The sequence below is a fragment of the Salvia miltiorrhiza genome, chromosome 6, assembly GCF_028751815.1.
Source record: "Salvia miltiorrhiza cultivar Shanhuang (shh) chromosome 6, IMPLAD_Smil_shh, whole genome shotgun sequence".
NCBI lineage: Eukaryota > Viridiplantae > Streptophyta > Magnoliopsida > Lamiales > Lamiaceae > Salvia > Salvia miltiorrhiza.
The window spans coordinates 36,640,754-36,663,791 of NC_080392.1; the positions used below are offsets into that span (position 1 = coordinate 36,640,754).

Consider the following 23,038-nt stretch of genomic DNA (forward strand, 5'->3'; position numbering starts at 1 on the left):
CATTCTATGCATACTAAAATAATCCGAGCTCATATTTTCCTGGCTCATCTATCGGGCGTGCTATCTACAACTGGTTATCACCGAATCTCTCGAGACAACAGGTTCTGGTGTACATACACAATTCTGATTAGCAGAGCTAACAATGTTCTGGTTGGCGGAGCCAACAATGTTCTAGTAGAAGCAATAATCGATAGAGAGTAAAAATATTTTAAGCATGAACCATCAACTTTAACATTTCATAAAAACGAGCTTATTAGCTCAAACATACATTTTGTAAATAAAGCCTCACCTGATTTGGAGAAAATCCAAACAATATAATTCAGTTGATCAAGAGCCTAAATATCCTCTTCTGTAGGACCTTCAAGATAAGTTCTCAACTTAAACTCATAGTCCTAAAATCAAGCTTAACCTTTATGACTTGTCATCATTTTCTAACTAGATTCGCAATACTTGGGTTTTCAAAAATTCAACATGAATCTTGAAATTCATTTTTTCTTGGCTAAGGGTTCCAACAATACCCTTGCTTGACTTTGACTTTGAAAACTCAACTTGAGTATAAAATCAACTTAAAATATATTCCTTGCAAAACTTTTGATTTATAGAAAATAAACTCTTATCATATTCACATAATCAAGCACTGCATGCACATATTAACAATTATCATGTGTCCGAAAATTAAACATGAGTCTAATTAATTAATCAAACTGAATTTTTGCTCAATTAACCATTTAATCCAAAAAAAACGCAGTCCAAAAATGAATATATATAAGAGTAATTTTAAACACAGTCTCTAATTTTTTCACTATAACCCCCTTATTAAAAAAATAATATAAATAATTATAATTATACTATTCTACCCTTGTAGCCCAATTTAAAATTTGTTTTCAATTAATAAGTTTATCAAAATTAATTTGAAAGAATAACACGTATAATCTCTTCTCTTTATAGATAAATCTCTTCTCCGTTGATATAGCCTCCAACTGAAAATATCGAGATTGAGGAAAATGGCAAATTTCGTCTAACTTCAAATATCAGACTCAAAAATGAATCACGAACCACAATTAATGAATAATATATTGAACCATTTAATTTCCTTTCTGTGCAAATAAATGATAATGATTGAATAAGTGGTGACATTTGCAAAAATCAAATAACAAAAGAATTTTTTCGTTTCTTGTCTGCGCAAAACTCTTGGAATTCGTACACCACAAACAAAAACATTGTAGCTCACTGGGGATTCGAATTCGTGCAGCAGCTTATTATCATACCCCGACTCATTGTCGTCGGAATCAGTGGATTTTGGAGTCGTCGGGCATGAAATTGGTTGTAAGTTTCAGGAATATGAAGACCATCGGAGATCCCAGTCACTGAGAAGCGTGTCGATTTCCTTTCGAATATAGCAGAATGATTTTTTTTGAACGTATTTTTTTATTTTTCGAACTGTATTTGAAGTTCATACACACAATATGTCAAATTTTCCTGAACCTCCGTCTATCTTCTTAAGATTTTGAGTTGGGGGGTTATATTGATGGAGATTCAAGACAGTGGCGGATCTAGGATTTTTAAATTGGGGGTACAAAAAAATAATCTCATAAACATAAATATAAAAATACTTAATTTAATGTAAAAAATAGTAAGTTTAAAATTATTTAAAAACATAAGCGAGTTAGCATATCAAATAGGCAAGAATATAATTTACAAAGTCATTTTATCAAATAGATTGGATGCATTATATACTATCCCTAATTTAAACAAAAAAATATATATATAATACCTTATAATTAGATGAAAGAATCAAATTCTATACGAAAATAGAGGACATGATGAATTTAAAATCAATAAAATTATTATTCTTAAAACTACTTGTTGTGTTGTGTGTTTAGGGGCACTGGCAAATTTGATTTGTGTAATTCTTTTTATATTTGTTAGCCTATAAGAGTAGCTGCCATTTTAAACTTTAATTAAGGGGTCGAATCCCAAACATATATTCATATGAGAAGCTTAAAACACTACTGGGTTGGGGCTTGGGGATATAATATTACTACTAAAAGAAGAAAAATTTTGGGGGTACAGTGGTACCCCCACAGTCCCATGTAGATCCGCCAGTGATTCAAGATGTATCAATAAATAGGGCTGGTAAACCGGTTTCGGTTTTTCGGTTTTTGATTCAAGATGTCGGTTTTTCGGTTAAAACCGTAACCGAACCGGTGTCGATTTTTACCGGTTCGGTTCGGTTACCGGTTAGTGGTCTTACAGTTAACCGGTTAATCGGTTTAACCGGTCGGTTAACCGGTTAAACCGATTAACCGGTTTAATTCATAAATTAATTAACAAATTTAATTTTGTATTACATATTTACATTTAGTAAAAGTAAAAGTTAAAACTAGGGCATTCATCTGATTTTTGAAATCCACTCACGCCGCCTGCAAGTCGGCAACCTTCGGTCCTTCACCCCCTGAGTCCCGCCTTCACGCCTCCAGGCCCTCCACAGCTCGACCGTCTGCCTTGCCTCCCTCCGGCGACCGGCGCTCTTCCCACCGGCCATCGGCGCCGGTGTATTCCTCTCCAGCGCCGCTGCTGCACCTGCACAGGACCAGCGCCGCTGCTGCACCTGCACAAGATATTGTTTCTCCATCTATACAATTGAAATATTTGAGCTCACAGATTTGCTGCTGTCAGTATAGGTATTGCTCTGTTACTTTTTTTTTCTTTTGTATGCTTTATGCCACCACTTTTAAGATTCCAATCAAAATATATGTTCAGAACGATTAATGATTCAACACTTTGAAATCATTATTACTCCATGGCAAACAATGTTGCATGTGTGGCCCAATAACGATAATTACTACACCCCATTGGTGTCATTTTTTGCCTTTTAATCATGGAATTTAAACAGAGTGATTAATCGGTTTTGACCGGTTAACCGGTCAAAAAACCGGTTCGATTATCGATTAAAAAAATTGTCATTAATCGGTTCGGTTATAACCGAACCGACCGGTTTACCAGCCCTATCAATAAATAGATTGTGCATATGTGTTATTCTTTCAAATTCATTTTGATAAATTTAATATAAATTTAAAATGGGGGCTATGTGGACAAAATAGTACAATTATAATTATTTGTATTATTTTTTAAAATAAGGGGCTATAGTGAGAAAATTGGGGGCTGTGTTTAAAATGACCCTATATATAAAAATCCAATAAATTTCCTTACTTAATTAAAGCCCAAAATTTAATTAAGGCCCAATTAGACTCCAGCCCAACTCCTCTTCTTGGTTTTAATTCACAACCTCTCTTATCGTCCTTTACTCTCTCTCTCTCTCTCTCTCTCACGAGCTTTTTTTAGGGAAAGAAGGATATCTGGATAGAAGCACGTGGAGAAACCCCCCTCCAAAGAAAACAAAAATATCTGCAACAGTAATACAATTGGGCCTCATATTAAATGGGTTGGGCTTCTAAAGGATGCATGCGAGAATTTAAATTCAAAATAAAATGGATTAATACGCTAATTTAAAAGGTAATTTTAAACACAGCCCCCAATTTTATCACTATAGACCCCTATTAAAAAAATAATAATTATTATTATAATTTTACTATTATACCCTTATAGATTATTTAAAATTTAAATTAAAATTTATAAAAATTAATTTAAAAGAAGAATAATGTGTACAATCTCTTAACAGATAAATCACGTATAACTTCCATCTTGATTCTAATATTAAAAATACTTATAAATAACGCTAATAACTCTATCAGTATAGCCCCCAACTCAAAATTTTAAATAAACACGTCAGAGAACAGACACTGATAACAGACGCAGAGAATAGAGAAGCAGACGAGAATTTTCAAAGAACATTGCGTACAACCTTAACTTTTAATAACCCCACAAACTTTTCACGATCTTTTTATGAATGTTTTAGCGAAATATCTAAAGTTTTCGACAGTTCTTTGAAAATTTCTTGTTTCAGGTTTGAGCTATTGGTTTTCGATCAGGAAGCGAGCGAATGCGATGCTTACCCTCGCGTACTCATTGAAACCCCTCTGTAAAAAAAGAAATTCACACACAATTCGTATTGAAACCCTAATCGTTGAGTGAAGGCATATATAATCTCGTGAATTCAATTCCCCAAAAATTCAATCCCGACGATTCTCTCCCTCTCTCTCGCTCTCGCTATTCATTCATTCATTGTGATTGTTCATTGGATTTTGATTTGTTTCTTCTCTAACCAAATTCTGTTTTCAGCAGGCTGCTTTCTTTTTTCTCTTGCTAGTGCGAGTTGTTCTCGGTGCGCAGAGATTTTTTTTTTCATTTTCTTAATCTGTATTAATTTATACTATCAGTTTTATACACATATACAAATACCCATTATTTCTTTTTTCAGTTTCCTTCGATATGTAGGGCTGGGAATTTCGGGATCGGGTAATCGGGTACCCGATACCCGACCCGAAAAAATCGGGTATCGGATACCCTATACCCGAAAAATTCGGGTTCGGGGTCGGGATCGGGTATTTAGGGTGTTAGAAAATCGGGTATCGGGTATACCCGAAATACCCGAATTATTTAATTAAATGTATTTTAAATTCCCTATTTCCCTAATTTGGTAATTCCCTTCGCCAGTTCGCCCAATGCCCATATTCGCCCAAATTCCACCAAATTCCACATTTCCCTTCCTTTCCCAAATTCGCCCAAATTCCAGAGTCTCCGTCTCCGCCTCCCGCCCTGCTGTTCCAGAGAATCTCCGGCCTCCCACCCAGCGCCCCTCCCCCGCCCGCCGTTCCCGTCTCCTCGACGTCGCGACCCTCGCCAATCGCCCCCAGATCCGAGACCCTTGCTCAGTCGCCCAGCCGTTTCCGATACCCTCGACCCTCGCCAGTCGTTCCCGTCGTTCCGCCGCCGCCTACGACTTTGCCCCGCAGCAGCCGGCCGCACCGCCTCCGAGCTCCAACAGGCGCTGCTGCTTCTTCTTCTTCCTCTTTTTTTTTTAAATAAACAGATATCGTTGAATTTTGATTTCATTGTGAGTTTTGATGGAATTTCGTTGTGAGTTTTGATTGGGGGTTGAATTTCGTGGGGATGGAATTTCGTGGGGGTTGAATTTTGGTGGAATTTCGTTGTGAGTTTTGATTTCTTCGATGGAAACTGGAAACTGGAAACAGGAAACTGAGTCGACTCGGGTAATTTAGGGTACCCGAATACTCGACTCGGGTACCCGAGTCGGGTATTAGGGTACCCGATTTCAATTTCGGGGTCGGGGTCGGGTATAGGGTTTAGGGGATTTTCGGGTTCGGGTACCCAATTTTTTCGGGTAGGGTACCCGAACCCGACCCAATTTTTTAGCGAAATATCTAAAGTTTTCGACAGTTCTTTGAAAATTTCTTGTTTCAGGTTTGAGCTATTGGTTTTCGATTAGGAAGCGAGCGAATGCGATGCTTACCCTCGCGCACTCATTGAAACCCCTCTGTAAAAAAAAGAAATTCACACACAATTCGTATTGAAACCCTAATCGTTGAGTGAAGGCATATATAATCTCGTGAATTCAATTCCCCAAAAATTCAATCCCGACGATTCTCTCCCTCTCTCTCGCTCTCGCTATTCATTCATTCATTGTGATTGTTCATTGGATTTTGATTTGTTTCTTCTCTAACCAAATTCTGTTTTCAGCAGGCTGCTTTCTTTTTTCTCTTGCTAGTGCGAGTTGTTCTCGGTGCGCAGAGATTTTTTTTTCTTTTTCTTAATCTGTATTAATTTATACTATCAGTTTTATACACATATACAAATACCCATTATTTCTTTTTTCAGTTTCCTTCGATATGTGTGTGATTTTGTTGCTAATGTTATGGAAACAGGAATGATTCATTCGTCTGCATCTTTAAACAAGTCCCAATCGCGATGCCCGCTTCAAGAACAGTTTCTTCAGAGAAAAATATATACTAAATTCATTAGGGAAGAAAAATTTATACATACCTTCAAAATATGACTTTTTTCATTTTCATAACTCTCATTCAAATTTTGCATCTTAAAAGCAAAATATCTTCAAACCCCAAGAAAAATAAATTGAAGATGATATTGAACTTTGTTCTTCCTTATGTTGATGTTTTTCTTCTTCTTGCGTCTGCTTCCATGCGCCTCTGCTTATTCTCGTCTGCTTCTCTATTCTCTGCGTCTGTTATCAGTGTCTGTTCTCTTACGTGTTTATTTAAAATTTTGAGTTGGGGGCTATACTGATAGAGTTATTAGGGTTATTTATAAGTATTTTTAATATTAGAATCAAGATGGAGGTTATACGTGATTTATCTGTTAAGAGATTGTACACATTATTCTTCTTTTAAATTAATTTTTATAAATTTTAGTTTATTATTAATTTTAAATAATCTATAAGGGTATAATAGTAAAATTATAATAATAATTATTTTTTTTAATAGGGGACTATAGTGAGAAAATTGGGGGCTGTGTTTAAAATCACCCTAATTTAAATTATCGATCTATATAATTAAGCCCAATTAAAATTAATCAAATCTATATTAAATCTATTTGAATCCAATTATTAAGACTAATATGTTAAATCTAAATAAAAGTCAATTTTAATATTTTGCTTTAAGGCTTTCAATAAATTCTTTGTTGAAAATAGCATATTTTTTTCCGGGGTACGAATCGATTTAATTCTAAACTCAATAATTATTCTAAAATCATATTAAGGAAAATTCAGGGTATTACACTAATCGCCAAGGTTGTACGAAGCTACGGGTATAAGTGAGTCGAGCTAGCTCGCGAGCTACTAGGGATCGGCTCGAAATTGACTCGATTAGCATCGAGTCGAGCGAGCTCGAGCTCCTCGAGTAGGTACCGAGCCCGAGTTCGAGTTTCGTGATACTCGACTCGTTAGGCTCGCGAGCCTAATCGAGCTCAAACAATTATATATATAATATATTATTTGTAGGCCCAAAATTATATATATTTCAGATTCACAAAGATGGCCCAATCCCCAAACCCTAAGCCCATTGTAATACAATTGCTGAATTTGAATTACGCAATAATTGAACAAAACCCTAAGTCTTATCTCAGAACAGCAGCCGCCCCTAATCTCTCATCTTTTGCGGCTGACTGGCGACCGGCGACCGCCGACGCACACCCCAACACTTGGCGCGACGACGGCTTGTCCTTCCGGCGAGCCTAACAGCAGCAGCAGTGCAGCACAGAGCCGCCGCCTTTGGCTCTCCTTTTCCCAACCCGGTGCGAGCGCGACAACAGCATCATCTGCCACCACCAGGCTCCGCGGCGCGACGACGGCTCGTCCTTCTGGCGAGCCTAACAGCAGCAGCAGTGCAGCGCGGACCCGCCGCCTTTGGCTCTCCTTTTCCCAGCCCAGCGCGACATCAACATCATCTGCCACCACAGGGCACCGATTGCCCTTTCCCAGCCCGACGCGATAGCAGCAGCGACGCCGCGACGGCTCTTTCCTTTCTGTTTTCTAAATTTTGGTTGAGTCTAGAAACGACATTCTTGCAGTGTATATCATTATCTAGTTTATGCTTCTTGTTGTTGGTCTTGGTGTTGTTCCTATATCAATAAATGTGATGGAGAGAGTTGCTTAGAGTCTTCGATTGTGTACAGCAAAATACTGATAGGGAAATTGTTCCTAGTATCTGTTGAAACATTAATCAGACGAGCTTAAACGAGCTCGAGCTCACCGAATTTAAGCGAGCTCGAGCTCACAGAGCTTAAATGAGCTCGAACTCGAGCTCAAACTCGAGTATGACTCCACAATCGAGCTGAACCGAGTCGAGCTCGAGCTCACGAATATGGCATCGAGTCGAGCTCGAGCTCAAAAAAATTAAGCTCGGCCGAGTCGAGCTTGAGCTCGAGCTTCATCAATATAGCCGAGTTCGAGTCTGAGCATAGCAATACTCGACTCGACTCATTTACACCCTTATACGAAGCTAAGCTCTAAAGTTGGCAGAGCTGACCGCCAAGGTTGATGTTTGACAGGGCTAAAGTGCTAGTGAAACTCTTTTTTAGTCTTATTCTTTCATCCTTGAATCTTTATTGAATTCCATAAGCGTTGACTTTCTTCTTTGATTCTTTCGTCCAAGTTTAATCCTTCGCCTTAATCCGTAATTTTTATCCATTAGGCTTGACCCAGAAAGAGGAGCATAATATCACCCACATCAAATGTAAAGTTGACCGTGAAATGAAACTGGAATGTCCTGGACATTGATTGTCATTGGCTCTTGTTGATTGTCATTGGCTCTTGTTGATTCTCTTGGCATATGAAATAATAAGAGAAAATTGTCTCCGTTCAAACGTGAATGTAAATCGTGGATCTAATTTAGCATAAATGAAGCAATAATTTATGCACACACATTTTAGATATAAATTCTAAATGATTGATTGTATATGCTGTTTAATTTTGAATAAGGAAATTTGTGGTGATATACAATTAGGGCTGAGCATCGGTTCAAAACCAAACCGAACCGAACCATTTTAAGAAAACCGAAACCGAACCGACCTTGGCAGTAGACGGACCGAACCGAACTGCTTGAACCCTGAAAACTGATCAAAACCGAACCGGCCGAAACCGATCGATTTCGGTCAGTAACCGAACCGACCGACATTTTATCTTCTTATTTTTTCCTCAAAAACTCTGCCAAATCTTGCCAAATTCATTATAAAACAGGCTGTATAAATATGTGCACAAAACATAACACAACTGCACATATTCAAAATTGAAAAATCAGCCAACAAAAATATAAGAAATTGGCTTACCTTTCGGAGGAGGGGGGAAAGGTCAGCGGCGGTCCGGCGGAAGAGTCGCGGGCTGCGGGTCTGCTCGTGAGGCGCAGAGGACACGTGGGCTCGTGGCTCGTGCTGGTTTGGTCTGCTCGCCCTGAAGGAGAAACGAGCTCATGCATCATCATCATTATATAATACGGTTAGCGATCTCTGCGCTCCCCTTAAATTTAGGTCCCACGTGGCATGTCTAAGAATTCAGTATTCAAAATACCTGCAATTCTAGAGCTTCTAGCTTTAATAATATACTCCACATCTACATCCTACGTGGAAATATGCATCTACATCACTTATTTTATTTTAAAAACACAAAATCTAACATTTCTCTACCCCCAATTCCCAAAACCTAAACAAATTCCCCTTCTTTCGTCTCTCACATTTGATTCTCCCTTCACCCGCTGCAATTCGCCGTACTTCGGCCTCAAGCTAGAGCTGCCGCCCCTCCCTCCGGTTTGCGATGCGCCACACTCCATTCTCAAGTCGGCGCCGCCGCCCCTCCCTCCAGTACGGGCGCTGATCTGCGATGCACCGCATCTACTATAGTTGCGCGCGGCACATTGACATCCGCCGCCGCCGGCAGAGCCACCGACAATGACAAAAATAATTCTCTTATTTCCGGCGATTCCAAACCCCCCAATGGGACACTAATAATTTGGAGGCTTTTCTATTTGTTTGAATTTAATTGAATGATTCTAATTTCATGTTAATTTGCAGCCTAAGAGTAGGAGAGAGATTCTTCTGGAGTATGTGCAGAACGTACAACCTGAATTTATGGAGTTGTTCGTCAAGAAAGCGCCGCAGCAGGTTTTTCAAACTGAAGTTTATTTCTTTATCTACAATTTATAAAGGTGTTTGTGAAAATGCCGCAATGAGTATGGTTTTTATGCTAGAATGTATATTGCATTTTTTGCTAAGTTGTTACTTCGTTTAAGCAGTCTATCCTCTCGAATGGATGATGTTTGCGGTCAATGTCTTTACGCTGTGATGATTCTACTATAGGTAGTTGATGCAATGCGTCAGTGACAAATATGATTGGAACTCTACCTCCACAATTTTTTTCTTTGACAGTAACCACTGTAAGTGTTTTGTCAATCTTAAATATCCAATTCGATGTCATTCTGTTAGGTTGAAACGAACAAGATGGAAGACAATTTTTGTAGTGTGTCAGTGATGGCTCTTTGTTTGTAATAATAGGATGATTTTGTTCGTGAAAATTAAGAATTTGTGGCCAATGGCTGCCACAGACGCAGTCATTGGCTGCCTCGCCGTATCTCTTTGCTGTCAACTGCCTTGGAGACTCCGCCAAGCCGTTGCTATCTACTATAGTCGCGCATGGCACAGTCGCCGTCAATGGCTGCCCCCCGCCAGTTAGCTTTGCATTGGTTCTTGATCAGCCATGGTAATGGTAAGTAATCTATAAGGAAAGGTTTCAATTTGACTATATATATAGAATGATTTGTGGTATTTTAGAAAGAACTAATTTTGAAAAAAAAATGAATGTTTTTTACTATTGTAAACATAGAATGATTATTGGTAAACTTTTTAAAGAACAAATTTTGGAAAGAAGTTAAACAAGGAAACCTATAACCTAGATTTTTACCTATATATTCCATAGTTAAGATGATAAATATTAAGCCCAATCGTATTTTACAGCCAACGACAAGGTACTATTCTTCTTCTTTTCCTTTGTTTTTTTTTCCTTTTTTTCTTCTTCTTTTGTTGTGTTTGTTATTCTTTTTTGTATTGCTTTATAGTTTCTAAGTTGATAACATCTCTTAATTATTAGTTCTTTGTTTATCTTATTGAGAAGATGGTAACGGTGCTAGATTTGCAGGTTTCCCTTGGAATTCAGAGGAGTATCCACTCGGTTTCATCATTGGTGGCCTTGTGACTTGGCTGCGGCAACATTGAGCTTTGGAGGTATTCAAGTTGGCGAAGGGGTTTAGGGGAAGGGCGAAGAATTGCATACGGATTGCGCGGGAGAGAGTGGAGAAGGTGTTGCAGTACTCTTACAGAGATCGCCTCAACAAGAAGCGGGATATGCGTGCTCTTTAGATCCAGTGAATCAACGCTGGCACTCGACAGCACGGGGTCCGTTTCACTTTCTATTTCTATCACTAATCTTGCGGTTCTGCTGCTCTGTTTTTTTGTTTTTTTCTTTTTCAGTTTTTTAAGAACAATATGTGGGCGTGTTGTGTGACTTGAATTATGTGGTTCTGATGTGAGCAATTGATTTGTTTGTTAGTTTTTGTAGTCAAGGTTAGATTTTAGAGGTTTCATTGTTCAGGGTTATCATTTATGTATTGATTATAGTCATAGATATATGAGTTTTATGAATTTTAGGGAAATTAAAATGTGAATGAATGGATTAGAAGTAAATTAAATGTAGACGGTCGTTCCTCCAGCCGCCTATGCGTGACTATTTTAGTTTAACTCTGTATGTGTGTGTGATTCTTGAGTAATTTCATATGATGAGTTTTTACACATTTACTGCATGATTTTCTAACTATAGTCACACTAGGAAACAACTCAAGCACAAGGAAAAGAAGGTGATCCTTCCATAGCTCTAAGAAAAAAGTAAAAATAAATTTCAATCTGAAAATTCTAAACAAAAGCACTTCCCTTGAAAGCACATAATATATGGGTTTTTAAAGTAACAAAATCCAAGATTCCAAAGTCATTGTTTCAGGTTATAGAGTTTTTCTTCATATGTTAGATTGATGGAAGAAAAACCTCGAGAAACAGCTTTCAGAAGACATCTTATGAAATATTTACTTTTATAGAATAAGGAGATCAATGGCAAATAGACATATGCTTGAAGTGATGAAAGATAAAATAAGTTTTATATCCAACTAAGAAATGCAAAACTTCTTTAAATTACGAAACTTGATCTTGACCATGTGGATGTGGCAAAACATGCAACCTGAGCTTGGAATTCAACAAACTAAAGTATATATACTCCCCCAAACTTAAGCCATTGTTCGTCCTCGAACAATGAGAAGAACACAATCAATAACACGAATGGGTATGAAATCTAGCTCATCGATGCCTCCGAAAGATAAAGAATGATAGAATTCTCAAATTCTCAATAATCAAGTACAAAGTTCACCAATAAACACAACCTATAGCAAAATCAACCTTGACATTCCAAACAATTGAATCTCACAAGGTATGTGTATCACTCAACTCTCAATTTGATGGAATATATAGGACGTGTATGCTCTCATCAAATTCAATGCAATATAGATCACTTACCATAAGCTTGCCAATCGTCTACAATCTCCATCGCTAATAGTGTGTCAGGACTAAAATCAAAAAGGTCTTTTTCTTTGGGTTATAATGTAGGGACATTGGTTAAGGTAGGGAAATATAGGCTAAGTGACTCAAAATAATTAAGAACACCAACGTTATGACTTCACTAATCAAGCATGGAATAAATTTCATCTTCCTCCCAACTATGCCACCATAATCACACAACTCAAGGGATTTAATCATCACAAAACAGAACTAACCACTCTTTTATGCTCTCCATTTATTTCCAACACACAAAGTCGATTTTCTAACAAATTTCTCAATGTACACTCGACTTCACACTTTTTCTCTTCTTCTTTTTTTCTTTTTTCTTTTTTTTCTCAACAATTTTTTTTTCTCTGTTCACAACTTTCTAGAGCTTATAAGAGTAAATAGTAGCACAATATCATCCCTTCTTTTTTCACAACCCACTATGAATATTCACGACACAAAGATCCTCATATACTTCATCATCCCCTATCATCCGGCTAAAGAATAAAAGCTAAATAGGCTCAAAGTGGATAACAAAGGATAATTTTTTTTCAAGGACAGTGTTTGGGATAATAATGTGGCTAACAAAAGATGGCATAAAATCATCTCCTAATCCTGGGCACAACAGCAACCTCGACACAGAAACCATGACAAGTTCTAGAAGATCACCACATGCATGCCAAAACTCACAACAAAGAATAAACTGTGTGTGATAAACAGTTATGGCTCAAAATCTCACATGTTTATTCAACGTCTAAAAGTCAAGGTCAAAATCACTCTAGAATTATGCTTAAATCATCAAAGAAAATCAAACTCCAATTTTTTTTCACAGAAATCATCATTGGCATCTTACTAGAAATCTAACGGAGCATTAATCAACTCAAAAACAAAACAAATACACACCACCAACCAAGCAAGATAAAACAATAAAACCAACAAAAATAATAAAAGTGATACACATATCTACTCTCACCCCCTCCCCCAAACTTATTACAGAACATAAGTTCGAAAATAAGTTTGGAGGGATGATGATATGTGTGTCACTACTCACAGAAACACATGCTCCATGGTGGTAGTATGAACAAAGCGCGAGTTCCCGCATCTTTCAAGCTCAACACTGCACTAAAAACCCCAAACAAAACAAAGAAACAAAAAGAAACAAAAGGAAACTAAAAGAAACTAAAAGAAAGAAAAACAAAACAAAGAAAAACAGTTGGGTTACCTCCCAACAAGTGCTTAATTTAATGTCTAGAGCTCGACGATACCTCATGGTCTCAATGAACATCAAACGCAGTGGGCGTGACAGACCGCCTAACACGAACAAAGACAGAGGACTCATGTGCATCAGCTGCGTCAAAGATAACGCTTCCATTCGGCACATCTATCATAGCTCGTCCCATAGCTAAGAATGATCGACCAAGAATCATCGGCGAATTTGCATCTTCAGGAATATCGAGGACCAAGAAATCCGTAGGGAAGACGAGCTTGTCAACCTTCACAAAGATGTCTTCAAGCTTTCCTCTCGACTTCACTTTTGATCCTATCCGCCATCTGAATCTCCATCGAGGTCGGCTTGAGATCTCCAATTCTCAACCGCTTGAAAACAGAAATGGGCATCACATTGACACTAGCCCCTAAATCACAAAGAGCATCGGGAAAGAGCTCTCCTCCCATCTCGCACTCAATGGTGAAGCTACCCGGATCTTTCTTCTTCGAAAGTAGCTTCATTGGCAGCTCAGTGCCCACAGCTGTCGCCTGCGGGATTGTCAGCACTGAAACATTGTTCCCCATGTTAGCCCACAGTTGCGCAGAACAGGCCTAGACAGTGCTAAAACATTGTTCCCCATGTTAGCCATACTATTCTCTAGACTAACCATCCTTACACCCATGCTATTCTCAAGATTAGCAATCTTGGCACCCACAGTCGTCTCTATACTGGCCATCTTGTTGTTAATAGTAGTTTCGAAACTAGTCATCTGCACCAACAACTGCTGCATCATCTCTTCAAGTGACACCTTCTTAGGCTCATTGACAATCATCCTTGTGGAGCTCCGATCATGTGGCAATTGATAGCTATTGGAGGCCATCTCATTCAATTCAAAAGTGTTTGCCTACATAGCTGACCCCCATCCACCTCCATCAAATTGCCCAACTTGAGATTGGTACATGTAATCGAGTAGTGACGGTGGTGGAGGAGGCTGCGCACGCCTGTTGGCCTCTTTAATTTGTCTTTGCTCATTCAGCTGCCTCTGCAGTTCTGCAATCATACGCCACGTAGCTTCAAGATCAAAATTCTCAGCCATCGCTTGCTTCTTCTTCTCGCGGTTATCCAACAGCTGAGACACCAAATGAAAATAAGAAACAAGAAATCAAAAACTAAAAATAAAATTAAAACTTAAAACGCCTAAAATAATGCTTAAGCCTAGTCAGAAATATTAAAGTAAATTCTAAATAGTCCCCGGCAACGGTGCCAAAAAGTTGATCACTATATTCTTAACAACAATAACTGCAACTAAACAGTGTAATCGTAGCACAGAAACAACAAGTCGAGTATCGTATCCACATGGACTATTATAACGAATCACTCTAAGTAATCCCGAGTAAACTCTAGTAGTATTCAGGCAAACTCCCAAAAGAACGAAGAATAAAACTAAAATCAAAACAAAGCAAATAAAATAGGATAAAAACTCAAATAATAAAAAAACTCTGACCCTAGGGATGTAGTATCGTTACTCAAACACATGCATTCAATCTATTAATTCAATTACCAATTTAATCCAACCCTGATCAAAGATCACTATATTATTCACAAGCTTCTCTAACGAACACCTATGAACGTAGATTAATTTACCCCTTTTCACATTCAAGACTCCAAGGAATAAATTAACTCCAAATAGCACACAAAGAATAGCTTCCTATAGCTTCACCTGTCGCATTCAAGACTCAAGGCTAACACTATATCATGCATTCCTGAATCGACTGAACAATTATCACATTCAAGACTCAAACTGAACAACTAAACATGTAAATTATTGATCAGGTAATTCACAAGAAAACAGGCACCAGGAATCATGAATTACAAGTTGGAGGACAAATTGATATCAACAAATCAAAAACACATATTAAATCAATTTTGTACAAACCCTAGGTTCAGATAAAAGAACTAGCCAGACATCATAAAATTAAATAAAAGCATAAATAAAAGAAAGAAAATGAAATAAATAGAATAGATAAAACCCGGAAGAATGTTGAATGACAGCTTGAATCTTGTAGGGAAATAAAGTTAATCTATGAAAACAATAAAAGTTTAAGTCTAAAACTGAAAAGATGGAGAAAAGAGTTAAAGAGATGTGTCTAATAGGTCAGGGAAAGGACCTATATATAAGCACATGAGATAAATATAGTGTAGAACTCGAAAATACTGATAAAATCCGAAAATCCCGAAAATTCCCGAAAATTCGGAAATTCCCGTCGGACACTATTCATTGCTGCGCGCGACTTTCTTGTTTCGGCCAAATCTTTTTTGTCCGAACTCATATTTGTGAACCGTTTGCGCCTACGAACTCGTATCGAGACGAACTACAACTTTTATTAAGACCAACAGTCCAAATTCGAACTCCATATTTCTGTAAAAATCATCAAAGTTTAAGCAAGTAACATATTTCACAAGATAAAGAAATTTAAGCACAAAACAATCATCAAACACTCAATTTCCTATAAAATTAACATCATAAGAACACTAAAAACCATGGAAACATGAGTGTTATCAATACTCAGTACTGACACTATAGTCAGTATTCTATAAATTTTGCTGCAATTTTGTGGTGATTTATTTGTTGTGTAGCAGTGCCCCTACCTCTCAAGCCTCGACGAGTATCCGACGGGTATCCGACGGGTAGTGAATGGCGGGTATTCGACAGTTAGCACCGTAGCGGGTGGCGGATATCTTACGGGTAGCGGGTTGGTGGAGGCGGGTATCCGCAGGTTGCGGGTACAGGTGGCAAATAGTAATGTATAAGAAGTTGAAATTTTCTCTAAAATTTACTGCAGTTTTGTGGTGATTTATTTGTTGGGTGGTTTATTGCATTTGTTGGGTGGTTGATTGCATGATGTCGACGCCGAGAAGCAGCAGCGCCCCTACCTCTCATTTCCGAATATACGTTTCACAACGTAGACGTATGTCATGTTAATATTTATAAATATATTTATTGAATAATCTTCATCATTTATAAATATATTATGAAAGGGAGGTGAACCTTTTTCTATTATAAAGCTTGACATTTAATATTAACACTTTTTATTAATGAAAAATTTCTAAATTTACAAATGTATTATAAAATAATTTCTACATTTTTTTTTCTTATAAATTATAATATAAAATGATTCCCGTCTAATTTCGACGGGTTACACACTAATACAATTAGTTATTACATTTCAACAAGAAACAATAGAGCCGAATGGCCCTATTCAACATACAACATCAAATTTTGGCCATTTTTTGTATGTCATGACTATTCTACCATTCTCACTTTCTCATCTCCCTCTCTCTCTCTTTCCAGTGGCCCGCTCTCTCCTCTCTCTTTCTCATCTCCCCCTCTCTCTCTCCAGCGGCTGCACGATAGCGGCGCCGAGCTTGGAAAATTCGTCGGAGCTCTCGCAGCTTGGGCAGAATTCGTCGGAGTAGAGGATGAGGCGGTGGCGGTGGAGGAGATCCGGTCCTCTGAAATCGGCGGCGTGGAGGAGGGACTGGTCAGGTGGCGGAGGATGAGGCGGCGGCGGATCTGATCTGATGAGGCGGCGGCGGTGGATCTGATCTGATCGTTGCGCCGCCTCCTCTATCGGCAGATCTGATCTCCGTCTCCTTCGATTTCAGCCATCGACAGATCTGATCTGATCTGTGTTTGTGCTGCACGTATGACACTTATGGCACTATTAGTGCCATAAGTGTCATAAGTGCACACTTCCCCCTAGGGTTTAGATTATCCATTTGGGGTTTAGATATTCCATTTAGGGTTTAGATTATCCGTTTAGGGTTTAAATGATGTTGTTGTTTCTGTATTTGTGCTGCACGTATGACACTTATGGCACTATTAGTGCCATAAGTGCCAAAATGACTATTTTACTTGGTTTTATTTTGGATTTCCGTTGGCACTTTTGGCACTATTAGTGTCATAAGAGCCAATGGAAATCCAAAATAAAACCAAAGTAAAATCTTGGCACTTATGTCACTAATAGTGCCATAATTGCCTAACCCGACCCGGCACACGACCCGCGTACCTGATCCTACCCGGTCCGCCTCATTAAGGGTAAAAACGTCCAAATCAATAAAAATGGCCAAATTTTGTGTTTTTTCAATGTGTGGCCATACATTGTGTTTTATACCTCATTTTGGCTACTTCAAAATTTTACTCTTTCAACAACCTCAACACTGTCAAGGTCGACGAATTTAGGGCTGGAGATGACGTAGACGTAGTATTCCAACACGGCCAAGTCCTTCCCAAAAGCAGCAGTGTTCTGGAGTGTGTATCCACGAGCAAATCGGAAGACGCCGGTGCCGCCGGCGACCACCAGCTCCCGTTCGTCGTCGTTGATCTTGTTCCGGCCGAGAATGCTGAGCGTGCTTCCGGCGAACTGCCCCACCGTGAAGTAGATGATGATATTCATCGTGATGCCGATCGTGTTTAGGTCGGATTTGGCAATGAGCCCCTGGGGGCGGCCGAGGAGGCGGGAGTCGGTGTTCGCCTCCACCGTGACCAGGTTATCTAGGACACGGACTTTGCCGAAGTCGGTCACGGAATTGGCGCTGATGGAGGCTTCCGCCACGTCGTACGTGGTGGTGTGGGGGTGGTTCACCCCGAGATCCTGGACGAAGAAATAGAGCTTTATGAGTTTTTGTTTTTCGGAGCAGGCGGTTCCGAGGAATTTTGTTTCATCCTTGACTGCGGATCTTATCCTCCTCGCGTCGACATTTAGCGTGGACGCGAACAAGCAGGGGATTATTAGAATAAGGGCTAACTTTGCCATGATTAGTAATTTTTGGTGTGTTCGGTTTTTGGGAAAGGGAATTTAATTGTATATTTGGAGAAGGGTGTGTGTTGGTGTGTTTGGTTTTTGTATTTGGGGAGGGCTTCATATATAGAGTTATATATCGAACTAGTATTAAAAATCACCCGTAATTTTTTTGTTTTTTTAGAATCGCGAAATCACGTGTATTTTTTATACTTTTTTCGAATCGTGAACACATGTATTGAATATAGATATTTGAACCACCTTATTGACTTAAACTAGATGCAAAAATTTTCAATTGTCGTTTGGAGGAATTTATAATTGGTCTTATTTACTTGATAGAGATGAGAAAATATTGGAGTGATTGGTTTTCACCGCATGAGATCCGGTGTCTCATAATCTTATGTGTGTCATTGTGTCTCATGCTTATATATATCTATTATTTCTAAAAAAAAATTATAAAAAAAAATTTATTATAATACTATAAATTATATTTAATTTTTATTTCAAAAAATTAAAATTTTTAAAAAAGTATATACCATGACTTTAAATTTATCAACCTATTATTAGCTAATTAAAGTGAAATTAAATAATAAAAAATAATTATATACCCTAGATTGATGGAATTAACCCTAGTTAATAATCACAAAATGAAATTAACGCATATAAAGTTGAAATTAAAGAAAATATATATAAGAAATTAAACAAAATTGAAAATAGGACCCAAAGTGAGACATAAAATGTGGTACACTCGATCTCATTCCTTCGTTGTAGAGATGGGTTGATGCTATTCAGGTGTTATATTTTTACTTTTTTTTTTCAATTTCAATTTTGTATGTTTAAGTTTAATTTTTTTTATTTATTATTAAAATTTATTCCAATCATTTAGAGTATATAATTATATTTAGGGGCAAAATGACAGTATATATTAATTCTGAAAGATAAAATCCAAAATGGAAAAGTAACAATTTCCCTCCCACCAACGTTGACCCCCCCTCCCCCGCGTTATGAGTTAACACCGTTAACTAATTTTTTTTTTGTTTCGTCCAGCTCGTCGACTCCACCGGCTGACCAAGCTCATCTTCGTCCCCGACAAAGAGTGCCAGCGCCCCGATTTGCTCGCCAACTACTTGCCACATTCCATTAATTTCATTGAGCAAACCTGTAAAGCCTCGAGGTGTGCCGAGAAGAGCTTGGGCGATGATTTGAGGATTCTTTCTAATTGCGCGTTGGAGAAGCCGGTGTGTTTGAAGAATTGGAGGATTGAATCGGAGCTTAGCTGGTATTTGAGGCGGGTGCGGGAGGCGATCTCCACCGCCGCGGCGGGGAGAAGTGGTGGTCGTCGATTAGGAATTGGGTGATTGTGTGGTGATCTCTAATAGCGGTTTTGTACTCTCCGTTGAGAAATAGAGGGAGATAGAAAAGTGAGATTTGGGACGAAGTGAGGAATTGGTGGAGGAGAAGAAGGAGATTGAAGTGCGACGTAGAATTGGAGCCGCCATAGAAGGTTAAAGCTCCAAAATATCCAAAGATTTAGGGTTTATGAGCTTGGTCGGCGGGTAGGGGTGGTCGAAGGCCATGGCCAGATCAGAGCAGATCTCTCTGGTGGAGTTGTGGAGCTGGATGAAGCAAAAACAAAAAAAAAAACAAAAAAAAAAATTAAATTAGTTAACGATGTTAACTCATCGTCTGACGCGAGGGGAAAATTGCTTAACTTATTGGATGTTAAGGAGCGAACAGGGCCAAACGTTTCCTTAGGGTATTGAACGCGATGGGGGAGGGGGGAGATTGGTACTTTGCCCATCTAAAAACTACCACCTTTTAGAAAATAATAAATTATACTCATTTATGACACTTTTACCCTTATATTGAGCATTAGTCTAATTTGTACTGATGCTCGACTCGCAATCGACAAATGTCGAGCATTAGTGCATTTTGTAAGAATGTTCAACTACTAATGCTCGATTGTTCGACTCACAATGATTGACTATGTCAAGCATCTGCATATTTATCACTAATGCTCGATTCATAGAGGTCGAACATGTCGAGCATTAATGTATTTATCACAAATAAACTAATGCTCGATATACTCGACTCGCAATGATCGAGCATGTCAAGCATTACTGTATTTTCCACTAATGCTTGATATGCTCGACTTGCATTAGTAGAGCATGTTGAGCAAAGTTCTTGATTTCGGTAAAGATTGTGATTTGAGTAAGGGAAATTTAGTCATTTCAAGCTCAAAATAGATAGTTTTTATAATTTTTTCTTATATAGTGGGTATTTTTTATTTTTTGTCTTTGAGACTGGGTAAAAGCAACCATTAACCTTTATTTTATCATTTAATTCTTATCTATTAGTTAATAAATAATTATTAGAGTTCATAAATTCAATCTTAAAGGTACATAATTTTTAAAAATTTATGTTTATTAAAATAAAAATTAAGTATAATGAATGAAATAAAGATTTATTAAAGAAAAGGAAAACCAAAGACAGAAGCACCCTTGAGAGCACAGAGAAGCAAACTAAGGGCCGAGCCTCGTTAAAACCGCATAAAAATTAAGTATAATAAAACATACCTATTTTGTCATTTTGGGCCGTCCCGCAAAAATATGTCCTTTTTCATTTTTGCACACTACTCCATCACAACCCTTTTACTTTTTATCTCTATTTTATATAAAGTGAGACATCTTTTTCAATCACAATAGACTTTTATCTAATATTTCTTAAAATTCATGCTACTTTGTGAGACAAAATACGTACTACATATATTATAATAAATTTTGTTTTTTTAAATATTATTAGAATATTAGATATAATAGTAGAACACGACAACCTCCACAAAATCATACATGTAATATACGGTATTATATCAAACACTTATTGTTCACGATTTATATTTAAGGGAATTATATGTTTCTCTTCATACCAGCTGGAATTCAATAATAACGTTTGCCTGTATATCATTTACTATAACCTACTGACATGAAGACTGAGAAAATAATTGCAAATATATAATATTTGTTTGATAGATTTTTATAACAATTAATCTATGTGTACATAATATTGATATACATAATGCCCTTCTAATTCTTTTTTTTTTTTTTTTTTTTTTTTTTTTTGATCGGTCAAAGTCATGTTAGATGTTAGTAATTAGTTCCCCATCCATTCCAAGAACCACCTTATCTCTCCATTCACCAAATCCACCTTATATCTCCAATCTCCAATTCGCTCCCAAGAGGGATCGAACCCGGGTCACTTCACTTAAGTGAGGACCCGGTGGCCAGTGGGCTAAGCCCCCTGGTTATGCCCTTCTAATTCTAACGTAACTAATTCAATTATTTTTAGACAGACTCAAGCATTAATGACTTAATTCAAGGACTAATTTATCCCTCACACTCTTTGGCATATATATATGGGGCAGTGGACGAATTTTCTTTCTTTACACAAACATATAAATCAGTGGTTGATTCCTTAAAAATCTAGACCGACACAAATAGATATGCGACAATTTCTTAGATGAATTAATCCTGTATAATTCTTGGATGATGAAAATTTTAATTAATTATACTATTAATTAGAGAATCCAAATTATAATATAACAGTGAATTTAACAATGTGAATTATAAAAATTGAAAGGAATGTAATTAGGATAATAATGTATTGTCATATTATACCCTAATCATGTTGTTCGATTATTTTATAAAAGTATAGTACAATACAAAAAATATGAGATATTACTGAAATTGAAAATAAAGAATAAAAATATGAATATAATAGAAAGAATCGTGACACACATTAACAACATTGTACAATTATTTCAAAAAGATATAGTATAATGCAATATTTTTTAAGGTTATAGTGAAAGACAAACTCTTCTGTATATCTGGTCGTACGTGCGGCCGATCTGGTATGGCCCGGTCCAAGTTCTTTATTTTTTTTCCTTATCCCTAACCTTCCTGGTCCATTCGACAAAATATCATTTTTTTTATTACAAAATATCATTTGGATGCATTAATAGTGTCATTTGTAATATACTAGTATCATTTTTTTATATAAAATATTATTTAATTTTACAAAAATTTATCATTTCAGTAGTATAATTATATTTTTATACAACATTCCTAATATTTTTATCATTTATTATTATTATTATTATTATTATTATTATTATTATTATTATTATTATTATTATTATTATTATTATTATTATACTCCCTCCGTCCATGAAAAATAGTCCTAATAAGGGACGACATGAGTAGTGTTTAAGGGGCGCTCTTACGGTAGCCCTTCCCTATGTGTGTGTGTGTGTGTGTGTGTATATATATATAGGAATTCTACATAAAATTCATACATATAATATAAGAACAATTTATAAGCGTTGATCAATCTAATTTTAACGGTTAAGATCTAAAATCTGACTAGTTGACCAATTCATGCATTAGAATATTTAATTCATTGATGTATACGAATTAAGGGCATAATTGTGAACAATTATTTGTTGACTTCCGTGTATCTATGACGTTACCGAAAATGGTGGTAACGAATATGGTAAAAATTGGATTCCATATCTAAAATTTGAATAAGGACTTTAATGCAAAGCATCAATTCTTCTCATTGAATCATTGACTATTTTCTTACGCAGAACAATTAAACTAGATAAAATATTTTATCTCTCATTGAATCCATGACTATTTTCTAAATAGCACGAATTTAATGTTTATTTGTAACGAATTATATGGTATATAGAAATAGTGCATAACGAATTATATTATCATTTGTTACGAATCATATATCTAATCATACTTCAAAGTGTTTTTATGTGTATCTGTTACGAATTATATGCCTAGTTATAGTGCATAACGAATTTATTACAATTTTTTACGAATTATATATTATGTAGAAATAGTGCATAACGAATTATATTACCATTTGTTAACGAATTATATTATCATTTGTTCTA

General features: G+C 37.0%; 1 long non-coding RNA gene across 1 annotated transcript; it reads left to right on the plus strand.

Annotated features, from left to right (window-relative positions):
* Positions 1-8,989: 8,989 nt before the first annotated feature.
* On the plus strand, positions 8,990-11,031 carry LOC130989346 (uncharacterized). Its single transcript, XR_009090570.1, has 4 exons — positions 8,990-9,591; positions 9,787-9,863; positions 9,982-10,192; positions 10,622-11,031. It is a non-coding gene; the product is annotated as an uncharacterized LOC130989346 (long non-coding RNA).
* The last annotated feature ends 12,007 nt before the right edge of the window (positions 11,032-23,038 follow it).